Source organism: Rhinatrema bivittatum, chromosome 8 (genome assembly GCF_901001135.1).
Source record: "Rhinatrema bivittatum chromosome 8, aRhiBiv1.1, whole genome shotgun sequence".
NCBI lineage: Eukaryota > Metazoa > Chordata > Amphibia > Gymnophiona > Rhinatrematidae > Rhinatrema > Rhinatrema bivittatum.
Window position 1 is genome coordinate 125,530,658 of NC_042622.1, and position 26,879 is coordinate 125,557,536.

Here is a 26,879-nt window from a genome sequence, read left to right on the forward strand (position 1 = left end):
ACGACAAGTGAGGTAATCAAATTTGCAGATGATACAAAATTGTTCAGAGTTGTTAAATCACAAGCAGATTGTGATAAATTGAAGGAAGACCTTGTGAAGCTGGAAAATTGGGCATCAAAATGGCAGATGAAATTTAATGTGGACAAGTGCAAGGTGATGCATATAGGGAAAAATAACCCATGCTATAGTTACACAATGTTAGGTTCTATATTAGGTGCTACTACCCAAGAAAGAGATCTAGGCGTCATAGTGGATAACACATTGAAATAGTCAGTTCAGTGTGCTGTGGCAGTCAAAAAAGCAAACAGAATGTTGGGAATTATTAGAAAGGGAATGGTGAATAAAACTGAAAATGTCATAATGCCTCTGTATTGCTCCATGGTGAGACCGCACCTTGAATACTGTGTACAATTCTGGTCATCGCATCTCAAAAAAGATATAATTGCGATGGAGAAGGTACAGAGAAGGGCTACCAAAATGATAAGGGGAATGGAACAGCTCCCCTATGAGGAAAGTCTAAAGAGGTTAGGACTTTTCAGCTTGGAGAAGAGACGGCTAAGGGGGGATATGATAGAGGTGTTTAAAATCATGAGAGGGTAGATGTGAATCGGTTTTTTACTCTTTCGGATAATAGAAAGACTAGGGGGCACTCCATGAAGTTAGCACGTGGCACATTTAAAACTAATCGGAGAAAGTTCTTTTTCACTCAACGCACAATTAAACTCTGGAATTTGTTGTCAGAAGATGTGGTTAGTGCAGTTAGTATAGCTGTGTTTAAAAAAGGATTGGATAAGTTCTTGGAGAAGAAGTTCATTACCTGCTATTAATTAAGTTGACTTAGATAACAACCACTGCTATTACTAGCAATGGTAACATGGAATAGACTTAGTTTTTGGGTACTTGCCAGGTTCTTATGGCCTGGATTAGCCACTGTTGGAAACAGGATGCTGGGCTTGATGGACCCTTGGTCTGACCCAATATGGCATGTTCTTATTTTCTTATATTGGTTACATTGCAGTGTTTTCTGTTCTATTTAATGGAACATATAACTCCTTTCTGTCCTGTTTCTCTTTTAACTCTGAATGTTGGTGGGTCGGGCATTCAGACTGATATTTAGCTTGCTGATCCCCATAATTGTGAATCCATGTTTTCCGGAAAGTAACACTTTTCATGGATTTATGCAATCCATCCATCTTTCGTTATTGAGTTACACACTCATTTCACTGTATTTCAAACTTTAACAAAAAGGTAAATGACAGTTGGCGAGAACTATTGGCAAGTGGTGGTTGCCTAGCAACCAGATACAAAGCTTTAGCACTGCCAGCTTGGGAGGCACTTTCAGAGTCACATGGCTCATAAATGTGAATCCATGAAAAGCATCTTCAGAGAACAATCATTACAAGTAAGTAATTTACCTTTACAGTGATTTTCAGCTGTGTATATGTACTCTGTCTACTTATCGCCAGGGAAGGATGAACATTAGTGTTTGGTGAAAAGGAAGTACATAGAAAGGGGAGGGAAAATGCAAAGGAATTTTGTCAGCATGGTTAAGAAAAATCCTATTGCAAGATTTATACTGCTGACTGAAGTGTTTTGGAAAGATTTCCATACTGGATTTTGTTACTGGGTAGTATTCCATTGAAAAATTATTTTTGTGCAACTGCATCTCATTGAATAACACCTTTAGTTGTTGAAGCCCTACTGGTGGAATCTATTACTGATGAATGCTAATGGCTAGGAAATGTCTACCTTGTGATGGGAGTTGTTGCATCTTCTATGTGAGGACTTTCAGAATGATTTTATTTCATTTTAAGCATCTTAATGTCAAAGCAAACTTCTCCTTTAGCCAGTATCACCCAGTGATTCTGGGCAGGTTAATTTATATCATTAATAGCCCTTCAAGTCACCAATATAATAACAACAAAGGCACCCCTGGACATTTCAGCATCTCAAGAAAGAACACAGGAAGACATGGGCCACCTTATGTAAACCTGGAAATTGTAAAAGCATGCTTAAGTTGCTCATCTTCTCTTATACAGAAGAATTACGAGTGATGTAGATTATTTTAATGAATGTAATACTTCCAATTGTGCCTTTACCATCTGTTTCTGGCCATTTGTGAATGCAAAACCTGGCATGTTTTTCAATTTCAGAAGTACAGAATAAAATATAATCACCATAAAAATAGATAGATTCTTTAAACAATGAAGTTAACACCTATGGTATTTTTCTTTTCATTTTGCAAATAGTGGATCAAACAGAAAAGCTTATTTGAGCAAGTTTCTTTTTTAAAGTGCAGTTCTGCCACACCTAAAAGGAACCTTTATCATAATCTTTCTACATGAGAACCATCTGGAGTGAAATGAAGCTCATCACTAAATTGCTAATCAAGTGTCTGAAACTCTTCAAAATTCTCCAGAATTATTTTATTGAATAGCCGTTAACAAGATTGAAGCATAGGGAATAGAACAAAGGCAGTCTGGTCCATGCTTTTATACAACAAATCATATGAGCAGGAAAATATGCCTTGCCAAATAGTTCTTAAATGTTTTATAAGAGATTTTCAACAAGTATAGAAATTAAGTCATGAGGTCTAAATTATTTAGCGTTAGACTAACTAAACTTGAATTAAACATGAAAGACAGCTGTCAAGAGAAGACAGCTTTCATTGATTGTAATAGAAGGAAAAAAGAAAGAGAATGAAGTTACTAAAAAATTCCCCATACTAGTATATTAACAAGGTGGTGATTTGGAGATATTGCTGTTGGGATTGGTGTGAATATCAGAGTGACAGAACAACTTCCTCTAGGGACAGAGATGGAATGGAACGTTTGGAAGAACATAAGTGGCCTCTGTACCTACAGAAGTTGGCAGGTCAAGATCCAATATTGCGAAAATAGGAATACTGCACCAAACATGACACTTGCAATTTTGGTGCAAGGCAGATCTTTTGGTCTGCCCATTGCTCAAGGACAACCCCTGCATGGTACAAGATTTTTTTGAGACCATCTTGCAAATACTGAAATGTGCTCATCAGTGGAAAGAAATAGGACTTTGGTGGGTGAACATGAGAAGGGGAAGTTAATTTGCCTGCTTAACACTCTAATTGCACTTGTTTTTCACAATTTAGTATCTTTTCCTTAAGAAACAATTGTGAGATCAAAATGTCAGAGGCCCTTTATCACATGAACTGTGTTTCAGTTGATGGCACAGAGCTAGAATCTTCATGAACTAGAATGCATCACATTCATGACTTTATGAAGTGTCGCGTAGCTTGATACAGCTTAATTCCTCATCTTGTCCATAAAGGTCTCTTTTCAGATGTAATACTGAATATTTCAACCTTCCACACTTGAGTTATCCCCATTATTTTCCAAGCATGGTTAGCAGCAGCTTGCAACTGGTTTGTTTGCCTTACTAAAGGGTAAGGATTTCTCTGACTTAGGCCTGGATTCACTATTCTTGCAGAGAATAGTGAATCCAGTGGTGGCGGGGGGTGGATCTGAGAAAGCTGGCAGCAATCGCACCACCATGGTGCTCTCACTGCCGGGTTTCGCACCCAATAGCACCACCGTAAAAGGTGGCGCTATTGGGCGCGCTACTGGTGGCGATAAAGGGTCTTACCTTATCGCCACCAGCGAAGTTACCGCCGCTTCCGCCCTGACGCCGCCCCCGACTCCTCCTCTTCCAGTCCCAACTCCGCCCCATCAAGGTATTGCGTGCGAATAGTCCCTTTTCACGTGCGATACCGATAGAAAATGACCCCCTTAGAGAGTAGTACAGTCCTGTACATCCTCACTGGATATGCAGTGAATGGTTTCTGTCCATAGAGGGATATAGAGACCACTGCAAGAAATGTAGCAAGTTAATTGTTTTTCATGATATAAAGAGGGAGGGGAGCTACAAAGTTCTTCTCGATCATCTTCTTTGAGATTGGAGGTAAAGAGAGAAGTCTGTTGAGGTAGATTCTTCTCATATTGGAGGGAGAGGATCTGGAGAAGTGTGTCCTGTCAGGAGAAACAGAGGCTTCTTGGAACAGAGGACAAGTAAAGCTGCCCCAGGAAAGTGAAGGAGAGGACAGTAGTGCACCTCAGCATCAGCATGTCTGAAGAGTTTAAATGATGTTATGTTTGCCTTTGGATGGAGCTAAACCAACTCCTGAATCTATTCAAATTAGGAAAAGTGAGTAAGTTTCATGTGGGAAATCATATCCCATGGTATCCAATATTTATAATAGTACCACAAGAAAAAATGTCCAATGCTGGATGACACACTATATTATATATCAAAAGCCAATCAATCTAGATAGAAAGTATATAAATAAAAATATCATACTTTGAAATTATAGATAATTATGAAAGTCCAATTGCCATGCATTGAACCATAAACAACTAGTATATTTATGAAAGAACCGTCATAAACAAACAGGAGGCAAAAGCTGTTGTTCGTAGATTTTAATCATCAATCCTACTAACTTTGTTACTTTTGTGAATTTTCAACATTGCAAATAAAATAAATAGACTTATCTCTTATTTTCTTGCAGTGTCCATTGCTGATTTTATTGACATTCTGTTGCTGAACTAATTTTTACCCCTAATTCCTTATCTTGTGCACAAAAACTAATTTGACATGGATCCATATTTCAAAAAAATCTGCTTCAGGGGAAAGCTTCAGGGATCTCTTGCATATCCAGTATTTATACTCACATGGATAAGTAATGAAATCCCCCAGCTGTTCCAGTGGTGGGCAGAAGATAATATTCCATAGGAAGTAACTAATTGAGTATGAAATTGTTAGAGAAAGGGAAAGACTTTCTTGTTCAAGTAGTATTCTGTTTTGGGTATATCAGATTGTGAATCATTTGCTGATTATTTTTGTTGTGTTTGGCCGGTTGCGGGTCTGTCCCTCAACTGGATGCTCATACCTCCAGCCCTGGTTTGAAGGGGGCCCACCAATGCCATGGCTGGGCCCTGGGCGAAGACACAGCTGGCTGCCGCCAGGCCCAACGCATCGTGCTAGGAATGCCACTCAGCCGAGCGGGGCATCCCTAGGCATACGCACGTGTGACTCAGGTACTTTTAAAGAGCCTGTGGCGGGAAATCCACCATGGTGCCCCTGGATGACATCACAGGCCTTCCCTTATATAAGGCCTGCTCTGCTCTGCCTCAGACACATCAGCAATAGATCAACCTCCTCAGAGTAGCTGTTTGCCTCTTCGTTCCTTGTTCTGGTTCCTGCTCCAGTTCCAGTGCCTTGTCTTCATATTCCTGGTTCCTTCTCGTGCCTTCAGAGCTCCTGCATTCCTGTCTTGTGGTTCCTCGTCCATCTTCAATGTCTTCCTGCTGTTCCACATTGCTTTATTTCCCCTGGATTGACTTCTCGGCTTGACCTTGTTTCGGATCCCTGTTTTTATCTTCATTTGGATTCCTGGTTCCACTTCGGATTGCTCCACGACTGCGCTTGACTTTTGTCTGCCTTGTGACCACTGCTTATTCCTCATCTTGTTGAACTCCACCTGCCCCTTAAGTCAGCCTGCTCTCGTCTCTGCTGTCTGCTGCCTCCCCTGTCCACTGCTTGTACTGATTCTGTTCTATTCCCTCTGGCCAACAATATTTTCTGTGACGGATTCATCTCTTCACTGAGGCCCGCGCCTAAGTCCAGCCGGTCCCGACATCAAGGGCTCAACCTAAGGGGAATGGTAGCTGGAATTGGCGAAGTTCCTGTTGGGCCTTTGCTCCAGCCAGCTCCACCTGCCGATGGTGAGGACCTGCAGGGCCCCTCCCTGTGAGTAGTGTCAACCTCACCTAAGTCCATGGGTCCACTTCCGCAACAATGTTTTATCTAATATGGTGGATTTGTAAGCTACTATGGAGGAACAATTGTCTTCTGGTTTGGTTATTTATTTATTTATTTATTTATTTATTTATTTAGCATTTGTTTATATACCGAGGTACAGCTGACAATGCCTTCACTCCGGTTTACATTACAACGAACCAGTTACATTTAAATTCATAACATTAAAACAGATAGAAACAGAGTATTAACTTAGTAAAAGTTAATAAGTACATTGAACAATAGATAAGAATGTATGCAGTTCTTGAAGTTGACGGTTGAAGCCGTTAAAGAGAAAGAAGGTTTCTGCAAGTCGGGCGAGAGTCAGAAGGATAGTTGGAATAAAAAGGGGGCGAGAGGTGGATATGAAAAAGGATTTATGCTCTGTTATCATTGGGTGAACAGTCATTGTAAGACTGTGAGAGTAGCCATTCTTTAAGTTCCTTTTTAAAGGATTTAAGATTTTCTTGTGAATTGAGGTGTAGAGGTAAAGAGTTCCATAATTTTGGGCCGACTATAGAAATGGCTCTATTTCTGGTGGAGGAAAGTTTGGCTTGTGGTAATGAAGGGACATCCAGCTGAATTTTATATGTAGATCTTGTTGTACGTGATGGTTTATGCAGATGTATAATATTGACCAGGGCAGTGAAGTCTGCTTTGTGAATTGTCTTATGTAGAATTGCGATGACTTTGTACTCTATTCTTTTTTTAACAGGGAGCCACTGTAGGTTGTGGAGTACTGGGGATATATGGTCGGATTTTCTTTTACCAGTCAGGACTCTGGCAGCTGCATTTTGGAGTAACTGCAGTGGTCTTAAGGTTGCATTGGGAAGGCCAATTAGAAGGGAGTTGCAGTAGTCAATACTGGAGAAGATGAGGGTTTGAAGAACGGTTCTGAAATCCCGGGGGTGAAGCAGCGGTTTAAGGTGTTTGAGTATTTGAATTTTGAAGAAGCCTTCTTTTGTTTTTGCTGCGATGTGTTTTTTAAGATTTAGCTCATTATCTAGCCAGAAACCCAGATCTTTAACGTTGTCTTTGAGTTGAATTTGAATGTTGTCAAATTGGAAGGGAGGAGTGTATGTTATACCAGAGTTTTTCCTTGTGATTAGTATACATTCTGTTTTGCTCATATTTAAACATAATTTTAGGTTGTTTAGTAGTTTTCGTATTGCTTCAAGGTGTGAGGCTGCTTTTGACATTGAATCTTCTAAAGACGAAGTAATGGGAATGAGAAGTTGTATGTCATCAGCATACATGTAGAAAATGATGTTAAGGCTAGTTAAGAGATGGCATAAAGGAAGAAGGTAGATATTAAAGAGAATGGGTGATAAAGCTGACCCTTGAGGAACTCCCGTATCCAGAGGGATGGATAAGAAAGGGAGACTGATGAAAATGTTAATCTTAATGGTAATGTTGGTATAAATGAGTTTACATTTTTGTCTTTTTTTAAATTCATGAAATTGCTTCTTTTGGTAAGGCTAACCTTTTGTGGGTTAGATCCCTGTTCAGCTAAGCTAGTGAAAAGTTTGTCAGAGATGGGTTTGTTGTTTCTTTTACGGATTATTAATGTGTCTTTGAGGAGGGAAAAGTGCCATTACTACTGTGCTCTTCTATTATTAATTGAATTCTAAAAAAGCCTTCTTTAGATGTGTTAGATTGTGCTAGTTATAGATCAGCGTCAAATATTCCTTTTGTGTCAAAGCTTCTTGAAAAACATTGACCTTGCAGTTAACAGCTTTTTTGGAAGAGATGGGTGGGCTATATTCTTTTCAGTCAGAATTTCAGTTATGCCATAGTATAGAGGCAGTCCTGAGCTCTCTAAGTGATGATGTGTTAAATTGGATTGATAAAGATAAGGAAATAGTAGTGTTATTAAATTTGTCCACTGCATTTGACTTGGTGAATCATTGGATATTTTTAAGAAGTTGTGTTGAGTTAGGTATTATTGGGAGGGTGCTGCAGTGGATCCATTCTTTTTTATTGAATAGGTACAAACGTTTATGTTAATGGAAAATTGTCTTCGGTTTCACATTTGAATGTGGGTCCCTCAAGGTTCACCTCTGTCCCCACTTTTGTTTAACATATTTTTGTACCCAATTAGGAGGTTATTGGAGTATGGGTTTCCAGTTATGAAAAACAAACCCACCTGGGTAAATGGCACAGGTAGGTTGCCTTGGACTTTCTCCCAGAGCAATGTATAAACTTTAAAGTAGCTTTAAAGATAAAGTTCATATTCAACAAGTATTTCCACTTTGTGGCTTTTATTGAAAGTAACACAGAACAAGTTACAAAAATGAATCACCAAGTTGCTCTCTCTCCCTATTACAAGCTCAAACAAACTATAATATATTTCTCATTTAGCATTTAAAGCATACAGAACCAACCAACAGCTTATACTTTAATTATGTATTTCCCTGAATCATATCCTTATGATAGTAGCTATGTCCCAGAGCCAATCAAGGATCTGATCCACTTCCCCCTACCCAATCATATACTGATTCATTATCTTATATCCTAATGACATAGCACACTCCACTGTCACCATTTTAGATCTAAGGCCATGTATCTTTTAGGGCTCCATTTTAGAAAGGCACCTCGTGATGTTTTTCTCTGTCCCTTAACTGAGACATTTCAGCATCCCCACATCAGCAAGCATTACAATTTCACTATGACTTTGTTCCAGGTGCAAATGTATATTTTACCCTGAATTTCAGAAAGGTGATTGCAACAGCACATTACAAGACTATGGACATGCAATAAACAACATCCTAAGCTAAGCTATAATTAATTATTCCACTTTGTGTCACTCTGTTTAGCTGGCCTCATCAAGATCTAAGATCTCAAGGAGGGTCCTTTACTACTCTGATTCCACAGTAGGATCTGGGGATGAGGGGATATGTTAGGGAGCACTAGGAGAGTGGTCCAATTTTCAGGAGATTGTGTGCCCTTGGACCTCGGCACAACCCCAGAGGGCTCCAAGGTGGTACCGAGGCAGGCGAGACATGTCCGAGCCGGGCTGAGACCAAGAAGCCAGGCCCCTGCCGACCTGACAGCCTGAGTGAGACCAACCATGCAAGGTTGGTCTCTGAGTGGTCCTCCGACTATTCCAAGCCCTTTTGAACCTGCCGCTGGGAACGGCAAAGGCAGCAGGCCAGCCAGGAGACGAGGACAGATGAAGGTTCTGGAAAATGAAGACTCAAGATGAGGAACTTGGAGACATGAAGACAGAGACGAGAAGCTTGGGACGTGAAGACTCAGATGAGAGGCTTGAGCACGAAGACTCAGGATCAAGGTTCAGGAACAAAGTCTAGTACTGGGTTGAGGCTGCGACGCAGCGCGCCCTACACAGTCCATCACAGGGCGGACCCATGGGACTGGTCGCGGACCATGCTTGAGAGAGAAGCAGACTCCAGACAAATACATGGAAGATGAAGCCGGAACATGGCGAAGATTCAGTAGAAGCCTGCAACGAGACGCGCCCTACACAGCCACCCATGGGTGGTCATGGACCATGCTGGAATGGAGCAGGTTCAATCAGAGTCTTAGGCATGGACGGAGCAGCCACAAGAACATCCGAGGGCCGAAACGAGATTCAGGGTAAGGGGCCAAGACGAGACTTGACTTCAGGCATGAGACACGGGACCAAGACGAGACTTGGCTTCAGGCGAGGATGACCCTCCGGAGGCATTCGCTGCAGATGAGAAGGCAGGCTCATGCCACGAGGTGACGAGACACGACATGGCATGCCAGAAGAGATAGCAATGAGGAACCACGGGTCCAGGAAGAAGAAGCGGAGACGAAGAATCAGGAAGGAATGTCAGGAGCATCATACAACATCAGGAAGACCACAGAACATCAGGAGAAGATGAGGGATATCCAGAAGAGACCAGGAACATGAAGAACAATGAGGGATCCCACGAAGAACAGGAAATACCAGCAGGAGCGAAGACGAGAAGTCCTTGAGAGGAACTAACTCCTTGTGAAGGCCACTAAGGACTGGAAGCTGAGTCCTTAAATAGGGCTGAAGATCAGGAAATGCCCAGGGAGGAGTCCAGGTGGGGCCAGGAGGCTGGTCCTTTAAATCACTGAAGGAGGCGCGGCCCGCACCTTAGGAACAGGAAGCAGGAAGTTATGCAGGCCCATGGCCAGGGGCCCTACACAGACGCTGATGATGGAGGAGCAGGGCTGGGCTGAGGAGCAGGCCCCGACATCAGCAGCGGTTCCTGCCGCTGCAGGAAGAGCAGGGGATTGCGGCCTCTGGGCCGCGAAGATGGAAAAGATGTCAGCGGTGACTCCAGCTACGTTGGAGCACGGTGCAGGAGAGACAGCCCAAAGTCCGCGGCTCCTGCTGTGGTGAAGAAAACATGTTGGCTGTGGCTGCTGCTGCGAAGAACATCAGCAGCTCCGTGCCACAAAGGTAGGTGCAGGAGTGTAACAATTTATATGTAGAAGATGTGCAAACTGTGGTGCCACTGGAGAGGGATAGGTTTCAAACTGTCTTGGATTTGAATTCTGCTATGGTTAGGATTTTGAATTGGTTTGTGGAGAATAAGTTAATACTGAATAAAAAAAAAAACAGATCAATTTAAGGTGGGTGGGGAAATGTTTGACAGGTTGCTGGTATCAGTGAAGGTGGTTTTGGAGGTAGTAGAAGTGGTGGAATATGAGAAAGATTTATGGCATTAGATTCTGGATTTAAATTTGAGTATCATGTCTTCCATATAGTCTACCACATCCAAAATATACTGTAACACCACAATTCGTCTGTTATGATTACTATCACCTCCAGTGAGGAAAATTATTTTTGTTCTCATATACTAGACCTCATATAAGGGCATGAGTTGTAATGCTAAATAGCATATATTTAGTCAGCCAGATTTTATAATTATGGGTCAGTGAAGAGTATTTTAGTATGCTTCTTGAATCCCAAACACCGAGTAGGATTAATAAAAATGGTATGCAGTTGCATAAGTTGTAGAAACACGTATTCTTAAATTATTCAATTTCCAATAATAATATCAAGCTTCCAATAGCATGAACTTAGCTTTGTTAATGCGGTGAAGAAACGCCATGTTCTTCATGCGAGGCTAGTATGGAGAAAAGCTCGACACTGGATCCGTGTTTCGGCTAGTGCCTTCATCGGGGGCCGAAATAGCTGTCAATGCAAATGTAAAAAATTACTAAAGACATTTAACAAAAAACAAGTAAATACTTATCAATTGTGAAGGGCAAGATCACTACACCGACATGTTACGGAACGGCTTGAGGTGGCGGCGTCTGCCGGTAATACGTTTCTTCAACCAAATGGAGACGGAAGCGCGCCTTTTCTTAAACTCACTCACAGCCAATCATAATGCAATACGTCAGCAGATGAGGTTGAAACATTCAGGTGGCATTTAAACCAAAGAGTACCATTCAACCGCAATATTGAGACCCTGCGGTTGTACAGAATTTAATTTAAAAATCCATTGTTGTTCTCTGATGTTCAATATTTTCTGTGGATCACCCCCCCTCCCTGAAAGTTGGATACAGTCTATCACCCTCCATCTTAGATCCACGAACTGATGTTTTGCCAAGAGACAGTGCACTACAATTGGAGCTTGAATCTTTTCAGTTTGTAAACAGCTTTTATGTTCAATAAGTCTGGTGCGTATGGCGCGTTTAGTACGGCCAACATATAGTTTGTCACAGGGGCATTTAATTATGTATATAACATATGAGGTCTGACAATCTGAGTAAGTTTTGGCCGACCATGTTCTTCCTTGATTGTCAGTCCAATCAGAACCTGCAAGAGTAAGTTGGCCAAAAGTTCCGGTTGGGTCCAACGGGGGTCCCGGAGCAGTCCCGGAGCGGTCCAACGGGGGTCCCGGAGCGGAGTCGCGGAGAAACACGTGACGTCGGCGTCACTCCGACGTGACGCCGACGTCACGTGCTCCTCGCAAAGGAAAACAGCAATGGCTTCCTGACTCCCCGCTGGACCACCAGGGAGTTTTGGTAAGTCTTGGGGGGATATTAAGGAGGGTGAGGGGTTTAAATTTTTATTTAGGGAACCGGTGAACATATGGACAGACCCTCAACTTATGGGATTCTCCATATGTCCATATTGAACGAAATTGACCCTCACCTTCAACTTATCAACTTATGAACGCAAACTTTTTGTCTGCACATCCCTAATAGACTGCAAATGATTCAGAATGTGGCAGCAAGGGTGGTGGTGTCATGCTGTTTGAGAAGGGAGTCTATCTCACTGGTACATTGGAATCTACACTGGTTACCAGTGAAGGCCTGGATTGAGTTTCTGATGTTAATATTTCATGCTGTCAGAGGGTCGGTGTGTATATATCTGAAGGATAGGTTGAGTTGATATGCACCATGACACCAATTGAGGTCTAGTCAAGGCCATTTGTTAGTCATTCCATTGTTTCACAAGGTATGGCTAAAATCAGGCTGAGAGTAAGGGTGTTTTCAGTGATAATCCCCACACTTTAGAATTTATTACCGCTGGAAATTAAAGCTGAGAGGAATTACTTGGCCTTTTGTAAGAAAGTTAAAACCTGGCTGTTATCCAGAGGTGGTTGAGAATTATGTTGGTGGAAGATGAAGGATATGGGTAGTGGGTGGTTGATTTATTAACTGTATGTGGGTTGTATTGGAAGATTCATATTTCAAATTTTCATGTAAGGTTGTGAATCTTTAATTGATGTCCTTGTGATTTTATTATGCATGTTGTTTTTGTAAATCACATTGTCTAATCCATTTTGGGCTGGAAGTGTGATCAATAAGAATTTTTATAATAATAAATAAATAGTATCTACATTGCATTTATAAAGAGACATTGTGGAAATCCAGTCCTCTAGCCTTTTGGAATAGAACTTTATAGTCTGTTGCAAATATTTTTCTACTATCAATCTCTTAGTAAAAATAAATCTTTGGAACATCATACAAATGTTTTGTGTTTGATTAGTGATATCACTGGGAATTAAAAGTGAGTTTTGAAGAGTAATCTTCCTACAAACTGACAAGAACCCCTGTGGCTGACTCATGTTGAAGAGTAAGCCAGGTTTACATTTGAACAATCAATCCAGTGGAAAATATGAGATGTTTCTTCAAGATGATGCATTAGAACTAGAAGTTAATAGGCAGTAGGCATGTGTAGCAAGAAAAACACTTGTTTTGTTTCAAAATTAATTTCATGGGATCCCCAATTTGTTTCTTTAGTTTCAAAATGAAAAAAATTGTTTTTTTAGTTTTATTCATTTTCGTTCATCATTAAAATCAATGAGGGAAGTATTACAAGTAATTTACAGCCTATATTGGGCTTCAGAATAAGGATTTTTTAATCATTTGTCCTAAAACTTGGAAGAAATCAACAGAAGGGGGAATGACCTCCAAGGTACCTAGAAAGCCTGAGGAGACTAAATAGTGACACCAAAAGTGGCATGAATAGCTTCTGTCTCTGTAAAGGGGCAAAGGGGTACCAGCATTGGCAGGATTTCACCAAGTCACTGTGAGAGGAACAAAGAAGTAGAAAAAGTAGAAAGAACACCCCAAGGATCCAAAAGAGAACACTAGCAAGAGTGACATGAGACCCTGTGTTGCACCTGTAACAACACCAAGTGAGAATGTGGACCTCTTGCCCGAGGTAAGGTTGACACAACCTGAAAGGATGAACCCCTGCAGGTCCCTACCGTCGGAAGGCGAGGCTGATCTAGATGGCCTTTATGAAGAGAGAGAAGATGTCAGCGGAAATGTCCAAACTCAGTCCAAAATCAGAAATCCAAGAATTGCCAATAGTCAATCCAAAGTCTGAAGCTAGAAGAATTGTAGAAACCAGTCCATGGTTCGAAACTAGAAGTATTGCAGAAACCAGTCTGTGGATTAAAGCCAGAAGAAACAGTGAAGGCGGAAGGCAGGATCAAAAGCAGGAACCAGGAAGGAAAACTGGAACAGCCTGGAAAACAAGAAAACAGGAATAGGCTCAAAAGTATCAGGAGCAAATTGCAGCACTACTAAGTAACAAGGCAAACTTGTTGCCAAGACGCCAGAGGAATATTTGTTCTTTGTTTTAAAGGTAAGAGCTCTGACATCAGCAGGGAAACTACTAAGTAAACAAAGCAAACTTGATGCCAAGACGCCAGAGGAACATTTGTTCTTTGTTTTAAAGGTAAGAGCTCTGACATCAGCAGGGAGCCAGCCGTTGCTTCCTACCTCGAGCCCTTTAATTCCTCACAGCTGACGCCGACACACTGCAAGTACAACATCCTGATGGCATCTCAAGTGGCTAACTGGCAGCCAAAGTGGCAATAGCATCCTAAGGCAGCTTGATGGACGAAGCAAAAAAGGTGGCAGAAAAACCTCCAAAGGAGGCACTGATAAAGGGGCCAAACAGCACAAAAAGTGACTTCAAGATTCCAAAGCACAATGAGAGGTGCAAGCAGTACTCTTCCCCCCCCCCCCCCCAGATTGGCAAGGTGTTAGGTCTTGGATATAACAGCAAGGGACAGTGACAAAGAGAACTCCAAGTTGTAAGGTCTGGCATGGAAGAAAGGCTGAGTAGCAGAAAGTCCCTCAAGCTGTAGGGTGGAATGTAGATTTTCTTGTAGAATGGGCTTTCCAAATTTAAAGGATATCACATTTAGTATATAGAAATGGTTTCTCTAATGATTGTGGTATGGTTTTCCAGAAAGTGGTGATAGCTTCTGTATTTAGAAACCATTTCCCATATTATTTAGCTGCCCCGAGCCTGATAGATTTCCTGATTTTCTGGTTTTACATGAAATATCTGGCACTACTCTAAGTTTATCACATTTGGAACATCAAAATGGTTATTCTTGAGCATCTTTTGTCTTGTGCTGATATTTTGCCCTTCAGAATGAGGGCATTTTTGAACAAAAACATTCTCATATCCTGTGCCTGGACTCTGACTATTGCATTTCCTGATTTAGTGGTTTTGCATGAGTTCCCTCTTACTACTTTAACCTCTTATGACATTCAGTACAGGAAATGATTTCTCTTGAGCATCTTTTGTCTTGTGCCAGTGGTTCTTCCTCTGAATGAGGGCTTTTTTAGACAAACCATCCTAGTAGAATGGACCATACAACAGGGTTGGAGAATCAGGCTGAGATTGTTAGAAGAAAGGAAGAACTACAGAACAAGTTCTGTGCTCTGGTAATGAAACCTGTGTATTTTTCCCCCTCTTTTCAAAATCAGAATGGAGTGAAATATGCCCACTATTATCTGTACTCTGCAGTGGCACATGCTCATCTCCATATGTCATTTTCTTTTGGACAGAGCTGGCTTCTGTTGCCTTATTAGTCCTGAAGAAATCCTGCTTCATTTTAGGTGCAGGACTACTTTATTGTGTCTTGCTGGCACTGCCAACCTGGCCAATTTTGGAAACATTTCCTCTATCTGCTCTGCCTTTCCCTATCCATTTCATGATTGATTCTATCACTGGGGATGTGAAGATTAAATTATATAATATTTCACAGTGATACCGTAATGCCCACTGACTCTGCAAGTGCCACACTAATGTATGTTTGCAGGGAACACAGAGTCACTGCTGCACTGAGTATGCCTGTGCACTAGTTCTCTGACACTAACAGGCTTCACAACACAGCCTGGTATGCTTCAATATCTGCCCTGCCTCAGTGCTTACCTTGTGCCCAGCCCACTGTCCAGGCAGAAACCAAAACAGTACCAGCTTTGCAAGCAACTCTCCAGTCTGCCTTCAGTCACCATAAAAGTAAAAAAAACAAAAAGCAAGCAATAGACGTCTGCTCTCTTTGACAGCGCTCTTCTGATGCAGTGCTGCTGCCTCATTGATTTCCTATATGTATCCTCATCTGTGAAACTGGTTGTTGATTTTGGCTCTGTTGTGCAGGTAGTTCGGCATGAGTTTTCTTCCCCTTATGCACCATGTGTTGTTCATCTATGTTTAAAAATGTTCTTAGTGGACCTCCTTGGGGGTTGGTTAATTAAGAGATACCATATTCCTCTACTGCTATTTATTATGGCACTCAGCAAACCCGGCATAATAACCCTTGTAGGTTTTTGGAATGGGGCTTTGACAGGCGCTTGGCTATATACGACATCTGATACTATTCCTCAATAGCATAAGTTGACTTTGGAGGGGCTGAACTATCTTGGCAGCAATGCGCAGTATGTTTACAGCATTACTTGTGGCTTACTAAGCTGAATGGATGCAGTCACATCAGTGAGTGCCAACCAATAATTATACTCCTTGAGTTACAGAAGACCCATGCTATCAGCAGTGATATGCAGTATCTTGTGGAATGATCATGGCATACCAAGTCGTGAACAAGAGTCTCAAATGGAGTTACAGCTGGAGGTGTTTTCAGTGATTCAGTGAGTTCTACCCTGTTGGGGCATTGGAACTGGAAAATCCTTACTGCTTATAGGCAGCACTTAAGCTCTTGGAATATGGCTATAGCTAGGTTGGTGGGAAGCCCACGGCAAATGAGGTATTGCTAACGTTGGGCTAGTGGCGGGGTGACCACACCCTAAGGATCCATGGCAAGTGCTATTTTAAAGTTGTTAGGAGTACCTGCTGCTACATTGCTCATGGAGGTGCGACGTGAAAGCTGATCAGGCAGTGAATACCAAGCAAGTATCTCCTGCCACTGTGTTGCATGGGTGGGAGAAAGTGTAGATGAGTTGCTTGTGAAATCTTCAACTTCGATGGCCAGGGTAGGCCTGCTCACTCCCCCAGTACTTCAGCTGCATCCTGATCAAGTGAGTCCTGCTCTTGCTACAGACCAGGACATTGTCGGAGGGCGAGGCTTTGATGGCCCTGCATCCCCAGCACCAGAATATTGCATAAGCATGATACTGAGCCCTTATGAAATGCAACTTAGGCAAGGGCATAGTCACCCTTTAGGGATTGCATAATGGTCTAGGATTTAATTCATGGTTCAAATTAATAGTGTAATTTGACCTATGTTACGGCCATAATCAACCAATAAAGATCTTCTTTTGTGAATAATGTGCCAGAGAGCTTCATTCAAGGTAAAATTAACTGGAATTTGTAGGGGGTGGGTGGGATTGGATATATCATATGGGATTTAAATGGAAGAGGCGAGTACGCATCTGACTTAGTTGAGCAAACTAGGAGAGATTATAGGAGAATAAATAAGGAGAATCAATAAGGAGAATCTACTTTTTGTTCCTAAAGATCCTTGCCCTGTGGGCTGACAGTATCTTCCCTACTCCCCAATTATCATATCACCTGTAGAAAACCCAACAGCTCCTTTCTGTTGTGGATACTTGCTATATATAAGAAAATATATTACTTTCAGTGGATAAAAACTGTGTTTATTTTCTTCAAACGTATTCTTATGTTTGAACTAAATGTGTATTTCTTTGTACAAATAGATATCTCACTTCAGGTTTGTAGCTCTACAGTTAACGATTCCATCTTATATTGTGTTCCCTGCTTTGGGGATTTTGCAGAATATATTCTAGGACAAGTGTTAGAGTAGTGATATTTCATTTAATTTAATCTTTCTAAGATGGGGATTGGACTTCAATGAATAGTGGAAGCTTCTTGCAGGTTTTGATTGAATGGCACAAGGAGAGAATCTTATAGTAGCAAGAGGATCCATAAGGCAGCAGCACACAATGGTATTTCAGTGCATAGAAACCTGTAACAAAATGTGATACCTTTTACAGTTGGATTGTACAGAGCAAATTCTTCTGATACGTTTTGGCATATATAACAAGGAAGGGATACTGCCTGACTGGTGCAGTTCCTTATTATGTAATAATACATTCCCCTGTGGAGCTGTATTGCTAACAGAGAATTCTCTCATAGTTACATCAGCCAATAAAAGAAGTCCAGTAAGGAGTAACTCCACCTAGACTTTACTAAGGGGTAGAAACATAGAGACCAATATTCAGCCACTATCTAACAAAGCATGTTAGCCAGATAAATTTATTGAGCAGAATGGCCGTGCCACTGAATATACTCAGCTGTCTTACAGTTAGCCAGATGGGCTTATCCAGCTAACTATAGGACAGCCAAATAACTGTCCTAGACTTATATAATTAATAGGGTCATTTATCAAAATGCGCTAAGGCATTTTTGTATGCGAAAAGTGCCGTTAACACATGCGATAAGCCCTTATCGCATGCAAAAATTCCTTTAACACATGTGATAGGAGCACCAGTCAGGCCCTGAGTGAGAGTGAGAGAGAGAGAGACTCTAGCCATAATGCCCTCACCCTAGATAGGTATTTATATCTCTATGGAAGGCCCACCTAGTAACGTGAGGTGAGGTTTAAGTATTAGTATATGGGTTAGGGGCCACTTTGACACTCAAAGTGAGATGTATGAACAGAACAGTGCTCTCTTGTGAAGATTTGATGACCCTCGGAGTGAGGAAACTCACTCAAAGATGAGATTTGTGCAATGTTCTCTCAACCTAGCTTGATGGACTCTCTAACTGGGTAATCAAGCTAGATTGAGAGAACATTGCACAAATCTCATCTTTGAGTGAGTTTCTTCACTCCGAAGGTCATCAAATCTTCACAAGAGAGCACTGTACTGTTCATATGTCTTACTTTGAATGTCAAAGTGGCTCCTAACCCCTACACTACTACCTAAACCTCACCTCGAGTTAGTAGGTGGGCCTCCCAAAGAGATATAAATACCTATCTAGGGTGAAAGCATTACAGCCTCTCTCTTTCTCTCTCTCTCAGTAAACATAGTTCCCCCAGTGGTTGCATATAGGAAATACCACATTCTGGCACTTATCTCAAAGTGCAAAAAATGTTATTGCATAGGTATTAGCACAAATTGTGATAAAATGCCTATTACCATGAAACACACCCCTTTTTCTATCACAGGTGATATTTAGTGCATTTTGATAAATCCAGGCCTAAGTCAGATAAGGCTGAAAATCGGCAGAACCAGCTACATTAAAAGGATAGGTAGTTCTGCCCTGGTCCTGTCCCTGTCCCACCCCTCTCTATTCTGGCTAATATTTAGCCTGATAAACAGTTAGTCAAGTAGTGGCCATTCAGCAAGGCCGAATATATATGTACAGCACTGTTTAGCTGGCTAAATCAGAACTTATGGTCATTTCAGCCTTGGGACAGGAAACTGGCAGAATTATGCAGCAAATGTGTCAAAATATTGGTGATGTACTTTGTCTTCTGGAGTTTGTCTACTGGTGTTTACATCCCCTGAAGAAGGACTATCAGTTTGAAACATGTACATTTCAGGACATCTAGAGTGAACGATCTTCAACAGAATGAAAGTAAAAATCAGTATTTTTTATATGAAAAAAGAAAAACTGCATTGTGCTTAATAGCGATTTACTGAAGGCTTTTTAGCCAGTTTGAATAGCAGGTTTCCCACCGATATTAAGATTATAAAGAATTTATAGTAAAAAAGTGAAAGTAAAAAAGTTTGATATACATTTAAAGATTTTTTTCTTGGCTAAAGACACAGGATAAAATCACTTTTATGGAGGTGGTTGGAAGTTAATGATTAAAATCCAGATAGAGGTGCAGGGACACCTACAGAAATATATGAAACTTTCAACCAACCCCCCCCCAAAAAATTTTTTAATGTGGTGAAAAATTAAAAAAAAATATAGAAAAATATGATCACTGATAGTGGTATTTGTTATGGTTGAGTGGTGTTTGGGTGGATCCTTGGGTACTGTGGCAGATGACCACGCCCATGGGGAGGAGCCCCGTGAGGAGCCACAGTACTAGGCTAGACTCAGAACGCACAAACACAGTTACTTCTTTATTATACAGCTTGAAGAGTACCACCAGAGGTGGCAGTAGTGAGGCAGTCTGGTAGTTGCAGTCTCAGGGACCTCGGCAGAGGGATCCCTTCTTACCCCATTGATCTTGGGAGGTTCCGAAGCAGGTTTCCCAGCAAGGAAGTACTGTGGATGAGATAGACTGAGAGTTAGAATACTCACTAGGTGTTTTCTATAGATATGTGATTCCACCAGGTTGTAGAAGGAAGTGCAGGCCCTGAGGCAGGGAAAGCAGGTCCTCGAGGAGCGAGTACCTGTTCCTTGTAAGGCACCTGAAATAAAGCAGAAGGCCCCCAAGGAGCGGGTACCCAGTTAGCAGTTACCCCGAAGGGCAGAGAGAGAGCGTCCAGTGGCAGCACGGAAGCAGCAGAGTAGCGTACACAGGAACGGATTTGAGTCCTTGCTAATTCGACGAGCTAGCAAATTAGAATAGGTTATATACCCGGATGGCGTGACGTCAGCAAGGGGGGACGCCCCCGAGGTTTGCACCAAGGTTGGAATAAAGATGTGGGTGGCGCGCGTGCGTGCACCCTAGTAGATACCTGGGAGGAGCATGGCAGGAGGGTGCGCCATAGCCGTTCCGAGGATGCCGGAGAGGTCGGCTTGTAGACGCGGCAGTAGCCATCTGTCCTAGGTAAGTGGGAGGATTTGATTTATTATAAATATAGATCACTGTTTTGTGGTAGAGTAGATTATTGGTATAAATCAGAACTTAACCATTTAAATTGCACTGAATAATCCCTGGGATAATCAGCATGAAATCTATTGACTTTTTGGGATCTTGCCAGGTACTTGTAACCTGGATTAGCCATTGTTGAAAACAGAATACTGGACTTGATGGACTTTTGGTCTGAATTAGTATGGTAAAAATTATGTTCTTATATTCTTATTCTTAATATCAACTCTAAGAGTTCACATTCCCCAAGATTGTGCAAATCTAGTTCTCGAGGGCTGCAAATCAGCCTGGTTAGTGGCCAGGTTTGTGGGGTTACTAAAATTATTATTATTAACATTTCTTTCTAATGAAACTCTGAAACAGGAAAGAACCTGGAACTCATACGTTCATTTCTCAAGCTTCTGTTCGCTCCCTGTGACTTTGGACAAGTTTCTTTCATCTCCCTGTTACACAGGTTACTTAACTTGAATTACGGTAGATATTAGTCAAAGTAATGATAGCACTATTCTGGTCAATATTCAATAAGACAACCAGCAGCAGATAACTTTAGCCAAATATTCAGCGGAACAAGTCTCCCACTGAATACACTGAGCTAAAGTTACCCACATAAAGTTATCTGTTTAACTTTATGTGATCGCTGGCTTACTGAGTTTTGTTTTTTTTTAATACATACATTAGCAACCAGCAACCACAGAGTCACTCCCTCATCCCAACATGTACAAATTGTAGAGGACCAAGCCCACCCCTCCTAATACCCGATCCCAACATATAAAAAATTGGAAGTGTGCTGGAGGGCCCCCACCCTCCTGATCTCAAGATATAAAATAAAGGTAGCATGCCAAGCCGGCCCCCTTCCTCTGAACAGGGATTGGTCCTTTCACTGACAGCTGCTGTAGTGCAGGTGCAAAGTGCATGCAGTAAAGTACGCACGGGGAGATTTCAAAATGAAATTCCCGAGTGCATTTTCCCTTCCCCTGTCCTTCCCACATTCTACTTCCATGGTCCTATCCCTTTTTTCCACGGCTAAATGTATACATTCTGAGTGGAGGGCAAATTTTATTACAGGGAATTTATCTGGGTATCTGTGGGCAATTCTTTTGAATATTGACCTCCCTGTATTACATATGCAATTTAAAAGTACTAGCACTTATAATAAAACATGTCATATTCACAGAAGTGGAAACAAATCAGTGGTTTAGGCACATAGCAGGTACAGCATGGACTTCTGCTGTGTAGCCTTCATGTGCAGCCTCACCTGAATAATGTGGGCTATGTTTAAAAGAAGTGGTAGTAGCTCAGTTTCACGCCAGTTTAATCCTTGGCCTTGCACCTGACAACAACTACAGTGTCCATTGGCATCAGGTGTAGGTTTCATTTCAACTATATGGATGCCTGTGCAGGGGAACGTGAACTGAGACCTCTAATTTTCTTTCTTGAAGCCACCTGATAACCATGTGATATAACAGACTCTTAGTCACTTCTACCTTTGATGGAATGACCAGTGCTCACAAATGAATATAGTCTTTCAGCTGGAGGGGACTGTCAAGACTGAACTTGAATGGGGAACTTGCTCAAATGAGGAGGTAAGAACCCTACCCACTGAGCCAAAGCATGGCATTCATGAATCCAGATTTTGCATGTAGCAGGACCTAGTTTTGAGTTTGATGCAAGGACCAGTAACCCTCACCCCTAAGGAAGTAGATTGGCCCCTGAACCATGAAAAGAGATTGATGGGAATAAGGATGTATTCTGAGCAACTTGACGACTGCCTAGCAATGCTGCACATCCCATGAAACTATAATTCATATTAATGGATAATTTGAACTAAACTTTTAATCCATGCTGTTTCCAGACTACTGATATTACAGTTAGTTCTGAGATCAAAAATTATCCTGGCTTCATGCCCTGTGGGATTTTGTAATTGAGTTTGAGTTCTAGAAAGGAAACAACCTGTATATAATGACTAATAACATCATCAATGTTCCAATACTATATAATTAGAGACCTTCATTTTCAGTTTTTATTTTATTTTTCCTGAGAATTTATCAGTTTATTACAAAAAAACAAAAATGGTAGAGAATCAATGGACAGAAATGTCTCTTTTTATCACTGATTTTCTCTTATTTTTGTTTGTCATAATAACACTGGTAAATTCCTGGGAAAAATAAAATGAAAACAGAAAACAAAGGACCTTACATATAATTTGTAATAATATATGATAGTTACAATTATAAGAAAAAATATTATATTATTAAAGTATTACATTATAGAAAACCAGACAATATTTTGACTAATAGGTTTAAATTCAGCAGTGCTTATAAATTCGTGTCTATTATTGATGCCAGAATAATGCTACAAAGAGAGAAATGGTTTGTAAAAACTGGGTCCTCTATAATCTACGTACTTTGGAGGAGGAAGATGCTATAAACTACTTCTCAGGAAGAAGACCAATGATGCCAATAAAGTTACACAAAAAGTAAAAAAAAAAATGGTGAAAAAAGTATTCCTGGGGCAGGAGCTCAGGGGAAGGGGAAATACTGAGTTTTTTTTTTAGCCCGCCATGCGCTGCTATGACTTACCTAGTCTATGAAAGGAAAAGAGGAACAGCAGAAGGGGGAAGCATTAATGCTGGGAAAGCAAGAACCTGACTGGAGAAGACAGCCAGATTATTGAAAATGGTAGGCCTTGCTTTTTGTGAGTAGAGGGATGTCTGAAAGACATGGTCCCTTGTGATGGCTCCAGGATGTAGCCTGCCCAGGGCAGAGTGCCATGGCCAAGCCAGGGCTCTGATGAGTTTCTCCAGAGAGAGCTGAAAGAAGAGTGATTAGGAGGTTGTTCTGTTAGGACCAGAAGACTCTCCCAGTTAGAGAAGCAGACTTTCAGATATCCATTTATGTAATCCCACCTTGGTGTTTATGTCCTGCACAAGTGGGGCCATAAAAGTACTTCTAAATTCTTTGGGGCAGGAACCCTGACTAGCTCTTTTCTGTGTCCCTTTCCTCAAGGTGTGGATCATTTGGCTTGAGAGGAAAGGGTTCCTTTCTGGTCCCGTTGCAGAGTTGACTGACATTCTTTTGGCATTCCCTGGCTGAGGGGAAATCTCTCTTCTCTGTGAGTGTTGCATGCCCAAATAAAGATGCTGGATGAACTGGGTTAGTGTCCAAAATTAAATTCTTTACTGATAAAATAATTGCAGATGGCACAATAAATATGTTTCCAGCACCACAGCCTTTTCTTTCCTTGGTTATAATATTCACCTCTATCTATGCAGGAATATTTGAAAGGGCAAGAGATCCTGGTGGGCAGGGCAACCTTTAAGCTGTGCAGGAAAACCCCTTCTATGGATGGTCAAAAATCCTGTCCTTGCTCAGAGAGTAATATCTTTCCTCTCCCCAGGGGCTGAAGACTCCGGATTGGTGTCCTCTAAAATCGTTTCAGTCCTATTACTCACGGTTAGCAGTTTCTTCCTCTCTTAGATTTATCTCAGTCTCTTACTCTCCTCTGGATCTGTTATGGGAGGGATCCCTATAGGTTTTCTTACCCTGCTCCACTGCAGGTAGAAAGTGGCAGCCAAACATCTTCCTGGATGGTCAAACTTAATGTTCCTTTTTCCTCACAACAGGTTACTACCTCTGGGGCAGGTCTTCCCTATCCCTAGGTGTCCTCGTTACAGGGTTCCCCTTGCCCTGAATCTGAAAAAGGCCCAGTTGTTCTGACCGTTGGTCGCAGACGGCTGCGACCACGTCTACTCACGTCTTATACTGCCCTGCTTCCCTCTCTGCGCCTGCTCGCAGCGGGGGCTAGCCTCTACCGCCACGTATCTCATGGTTCCTCGTGGCGGCCGGTAAGCCGCCACCACCCGCGCCAAGTCCGGGCCTTCTTAGGTGCGCGCGCGCACCACCGGGCCCTCTTTTTAAGTTGCTACGGCGGGAACCTCAGGCGCGTCCCTGACTGATGACATCACTGGGTCAGGGTTCTTAAGCACTGCCTTCAACCCCTGCTAGCCGACTTAGCAATGAGTTCCATCGCTACTCTTCTAGCTCCTGTCTCCTCGGACCTGTGGTGACTTTCTCGGACCCTTCTTGGACTCTGAACCCTGGCTCAGGTACCCACTCCTCGGGGGCCTCCGTGCGCTGTCTCCAGAGACCCGGTCTCCTGGCTTCCCTCACTCCTCGGGCTTGCCCTGCACCTTCCAGGAGTCCTACCCACCGGCTTCCTGCTGAGTTGCCTCTGGGAACGCTCTCACCACTTGGGAGACCTATCTCCGTGCTTCCCCGCTCCTCGGGACAGTGTCTACATTCTATACCAGAGACTGTCTGTGCTTCCCTACTCCTCGGAGCAGTGCCTAAGTTCTACACCAGAGACTGCCAGTGCTTCCCTGCTCCTCGGGGCAGTGCCTACGTTCTACACCAGAGACTGTCTGTGCTTCCCCGCTCCTCAGGGCAGTGTCTACGTTCAAACACCTGTGACTGCCGGTACTTCCCCGCTCCTCGGGGTTGTCTACATCATTACTTGGAGATCCGACTCAGGCTTCCCTGCTCCACGGGTTAGCCTACATCATTGCATCAGTACCTTCCTCGCTACGTAGCTCCGTCCCTCGGGATTCCCTCAGCAGTATACCTCCTACACTTCCTGCCTCACGCTTCCCGCTCCTCAGGCCTGCTTAGCGCCACCCTCTCGGAGGTCTCCGCCCAGGTACTGCTCTCCAGCCCAACCTGCTTACTGTAGGGTTCCTCATTGCTGTGTCTCTCACCCCGCTCCTCGGGACCTCCCCACAAATTCTCTCCCAGAGCTCCAGTGGTGTGGACCTGTGAGGCTCCTCCCCACAGGTGGTAACAACTTGCACCTCGGGCCAAGGGTCCACGAAACCCACAAACCATAACACCAGTAAAGCTCTTACCACGAAAAATCTCAAAATCCCAAAAACAACCAGGAGGAATATCCCAACCAGCTCTGGAGTAGATTAGCAGGACCATCTTCTTGACCCTGGTCAGGAATCTTAGGCTGGGTTAGCCTGTTTCCTCTTACTGGGCCTGAAAAGCACAAGAAATAAGCTTCTCATTACCTCCTAACTCTCCAAAACCTATAAGGGACTGCCTCCAGACTCTCAGGAGAGATCTGTTATAAAGCCTCTTAGGGGATGGCCATTCGGGACTGGAATTTGAATGGGTCCTTCCCCCATCCACTAATCTATTCTAGTTTATGCTTTATGCTGGTAACCAAAAAATGGCTCTTGGTTACATTTAGTAAGCACAGCAGGGCATAGCTGTCTTGGGAGAAACTAAGTCCTTCCCTTTCCCCAAGATCATGCCACAGGGACACTCTTCCCCCCCCCCCCCACCCCTCTTTTCGACCTCCACTCTGTTTTCTGTTTGCATAACTTTATTGGCACTTCTGTTCTTCTCTGGTATCATCCACCTTCTGGACATATAGACTCCGACATGCCAAACTAATTAAATTGTTTATCTAGACAAAAAAGCCTTTATAGACAATGTAGAGTAGGCAAGGGACATTATCTTAGCTTCAGAAAGAGGTTCAGTATTATACAACACAAAAGTTGGTAAATTGCAAGCATAACAAGGGAAGCATGCCAGAATGGATAGAGTTTGGAAGGGCTGAGGGTCTCTCATACAGTTTGAGATTAGTAATCAGTTGGGTACCATAGGCTTCTTTATTTGCACCAAGTCTGTTTTTGAGTATATTTATTAATCTCCTGTTAAAAAGGAGACACATAGAGATGTCCAAGTTTTCAAATGAAAACAGTGTTACCACAAGAAGCACTTTTAATGTAGAAAAGTGATCAGGTTCAACAGAGTGTAGATGAAGGGTAGGATAAATGGAAGATATCACTGGGATTTTTGTTGTTGTTAATTAAGGTACAAGACTGATATTATATGACATTATTTCTGGAATATTTCAAATCATAATCAAATGATTTACAGCATTAGAACGTGGTGGTTCATAGGTTCGCGACTACATTAAAGCATTCGCTTTTGAGCCAAAGGTCTAGAATGAATATGATTTGTGGTTTTATTGGTAGTCTGATTAAATAGCAAGAACTGGAAATGCAATAACTCGAGCCTAATATTAAAGGAGTTATTGCAAAGCAACATAAGGTCAAGCAGTGAAGAAAGAATTGATTACTTGTAGCGAGCGGATAAATACTTGAAAGCTGAATTATGGCACTGGCATAATGAAAGAGTCTGCCATGTTGCTATCACAGTTTGTGCCTCCCCGCCATGTGCGTTTACACTTCCAGCAATGATGTCATTAGGCATGCACCTATGTATGCCTTTGTTTGAGAGTGTAGTGTCTATTACTGTCAAGATATCATGTAATGAGCATGTGGAGCTGTAGCTAGAATCTGCTGACTAGGCTGTAAGCCCCATGAAGCGGGGGCTGTCTCTTATGTGTATTTGTACAGTTCTGTATGTCTAGTAGCACTTTAAAAATTATAAGTAGCAGTGGTAATAGTAGTAGTACATAGGCAAACGGACATGTTATCCCTTCAGAATTCTAAGAAAGAAATAGATCTGGGAATTCTGGTGCATAAGAACAGTAAACACCAAGGCAAAA

General features: G+C 42.2%; 1 protein-coding gene across 3 annotated transcripts in view; it reads left to right on the top strand.

The window, feature by feature from the left end:
• ASTN2 (astrotactin 2) overlaps positions 1–26,879 on the top strand; it is a 1,130,819-nt gene that overhangs the window by 207,342 nt on the left and 896,598 nt on the right. Inside the window, exon 1 of one of the 3 annotated variants that reach the window (XM_029612109.1) lies at positions 1,325–1,402. The exons of the other annotated variants lie outside the window; for them this stretch is intronic. The gene's annotated coding sequence lies outside the window, so the exon portion shown is untranslated. Of the gene's footprint in view, positions 1–1,324; positions 1,403–26,879 lie in introns of those variants that run through there. 3 annotated transcript variants of the gene reach the window in all.